The following is a 3,458-nucleotide window of genomic DNA, read 5'->3' as shown; positions in this document are numbered from 1 at the left end:
ATATTAAAAAATCATGCACAATGGGTGCATTTTTCTACTGTACTGGACAATGGTACAGTAGAAAAATGGAAGGTGGACCCCCCCATAGGAAGTTTTATGTTCACATCCAGAGTCCTTCCTAAATATACTAGGCATATGTGCCCGTAATTTGGGGATAAATAAGAATAGGGGTATATCTTGGTGTCAAGATGCTCTATTGGGGTGATGTCTCTTCATCTCTGTCTCTTTCTCTGCTTATCTTTCTGTGTGTCTCTCTTATTAATAAAAGAAATAAACGTTTTTTTTTTTTAATTGAAGTCTAGTCACTTTAAAAAGATAATGCTTGGTATCAGCAGATGGCATAATGGCTACATCGCTGGACTCCTATGTAGTCGACCACGGTTTGAGTCTCGGACCCGATGGCTTAAACTCACACTGGGCACATGTGCATGTGTGCCCGAGATACGGAGAGGAAAATGGGAGGAGAAGGGATTGTGGCATGACCCCCGCCCCCCGGGCGGTGATTTCTCACTTTCTGTCTCTCTTTCTTTCTGACGAGCATATGTGCCCTATAGCAAAAACCTCTCCAAAAATAAAAAATATAATGTTTGTATGATGACATGGTGGAATTTATACCTGGCATTAAAGGATGGTTAAGTGTATTCAAATCAATTAATATGATACACCACATTAAAAAATAAGTATACAAACCACATGAGCATCTTAAAAGATGCAGAAAAAACAATTGACAAAATTAAACAGCTTTTAATAATAAAACTCAACAAACTGCAACTACTAAATTCTAAGATTTATAAACAAATTTAGCCAGAATACAAAATTAACATATTTTTTTTATTTCTATAGAGTAAAATTAATTATTTGCCAAATAAATTAAGAAAGCAATCCATTTATAATAGCATCATAAGAATAAAATGATTAGTAATAAATTTTACCAAGAAGATAAAAGATATACATTAAAAACTATAAAACATTGATGAAAGAAATTAAAAATGCAAATTAATGGAAATAACATTTGGTGTTCATTGATGAAAAGACTTAGAATTGTTAAAATGCTCATACAACTCAAAACAATCTACAGACCCAAAGTAATCCCTATCAATATCCCAACGGTATTTATATTTATTTATATACAGGGTTTAGTAACACCACAATCCCTGTCCTCCAATCCCCCAGCCCACTAAGAAACTGGTCAAACATGTATATATGCCTGACATATTTTTAAGATGATTGGGCCAATTTGAACGGTGATTGCCATATACCTTTCAGGTTCTGAGATTGGTATACCACCCATTGCACCTCAGAGGTTAGGCCCCAATGGCATTTTTACAGATAAAGAAAACGCAATTCTGAAATTCGCATGCAGGCAAAAGATACCTTTAATAACAAAAGACTTCCTGAGAAAAAAGAATGAAGTTAAAGGTATTACACATCCTGATTTCATAATATATTACAAAGCTACAGTAGGTTAAACAATACAGTACTGGCATAAAACCAGATGCCTAGACCACTGGGACAGAATAAAACTTCCAGATAAATCCACTTGTCTGTAGTCATCTGATACTCAACAAAGGTGTCAATTAATACAGAATGGAGAAAGCACAGTCTTTTTTAACAAACAGTGTTGGGAAAACTTGGTAAAAACAAATATAAAAATGAAGTTGAACTTTATACACAAAAATTAATTTAAAGTGAATTAAAGACTTAATAAAAAACACTGAAGTTATAAAATTTCTAGAAGATAACAGAATAAAAGCTTTATGGCATTGGGAGGGGCAATCTTTCTGGAGTAGGGTATCAAAATCATAAGTAACAAAAGTAAAAATATACAGATGAGACTACATCAAACTAAAAGCATCAACACACACACAAAAAGGAGCCAATTAATGATTGAAAGAAGAATCTATAAAATGTGAGAAATTATTTGAAAACAATGCATATGGTAAGGACTTAATATCAAAAATCTATAATAAAAATCCAATTCAGCATTGAAGAAAACCCTATCACCTGATTTCCCACCCCCAATATAAAAAAGGACCAGCACTGTGGCCAAGGGTTTAAGGGATTTGGATCTTATATGGCCAGCCATGGTTCAAATACCTTCCCCAGTGGCATAAGAAAACACATCAGGAATGTGTGTGTGTGTGTGTGTGTGTGTGTGTGTGTGTGTGTGTGTGTGTGTGTTTGTGTACATGCACAAAATCTCCGTAGGACAGAAAAATGGAGAATAGAGGTTTGTAGCTTGATAGCATTCCATTGGCGGATACACTCTCCCTCTTCCTCTTCTCCTTTTCTCTCTCTGAATCTCTGGTGAGACCATGCGCCCTACACAATTTATAGAAATTGATTGAAAGACTTAGGTAGATATTTATTCAAGAAAAATGCATGCAAATGGCCATCATGTATGTGAAAATAGGTTCAACATCACATTGCAAATCATTAACAGAAGGGCAAATCAAGATCATGGTGAGATACCAGCTTACAACTGTTAACAGAGCTATTACAAAAAAAATAATAATAAAAAATAAGAATTGTTGGCGAAGACATGAAGTAATTGGAACCTTTGTACAATGTTGGTGGAATGTTAAATGGTATAATTGCTATGGAAACAGTATGGGGTTTCCTCCAAATATTAAAAATAGAATTTCCCATACGATACAATAATCCCATTTCTGGGTATTTATCCAAAAGAAATTGAAATCAAGATCTGCATTACCCTGTTCATCACAGCATTGTTCACAATAGACTAGATATGGACGAGTGGACATGTCCATCAGTGGATGAGTAGTAATGAAAATGTGGCAAGTGCAGAGACTGGAGTCATTTTCATCCTTAAAAGGGAAGGAAATACAGCCATAGACAACAGCGAGAATGAACCTGGAGGACGTTATGCTGAGTGAAATAAAACAGGCACTGAAAAATAAAAAATACTATGCATAATTCTACTTTTGCAAGGTATCTAAAATTGTCATACTCATAGAAATAGAGTAGAATGTTGGTTTCCAGAGACTGGTAATGTAGTCAAGCTATAAGAAACAACCAAAGTAACTCCATAGTAACTATGACATAATAGACCAGCTCTTAAAGGTGGTTTAACTTTCCTTTTATTAATTGATCCAGTTTCACTATTTAACTTATAGCATAAAAACCTAATCATACAATTTTCTCAGGAATGGGACCTTGAAACCATGACTGGACAGCAAATTTTGTCTAGGAAAACAAAAGGGAAAGAAGTGCTGTCCTTGAGGACAAAATGACCCTGTGCAGAGCAAATTTGGTGCCAAGTTTTCATGTGGCTGGGCAGAAGAGTGTGCAACATCTCTTCTCACTTCTTATTTTCTTTTGCTTTAAAATTCCCTGTCTCAGACTGAGTGTATTATTGATTTATTTTTAGGTTTTTGGTATAGGGCATGTGTACTGGTTAGAGAGAAAGAGAGAGAGAAAGTGAGAAATCACCCTCC

This window comes from Tupaia chinensis, unplaced genomic scaffold, assembly GCF_000334495.1.
Source record: "Tupaia chinensis unplaced genomic scaffold, TupChi_1.0 Scaffold000452_1, whole genome shotgun sequence".
NCBI lineage: Eukaryota > Metazoa > Chordata > Mammalia > Scandentia > Tupaiidae > Tupaia > Tupaia belangeri.
This window is presented reverse-complemented; position numbering follows the sequence as displayed.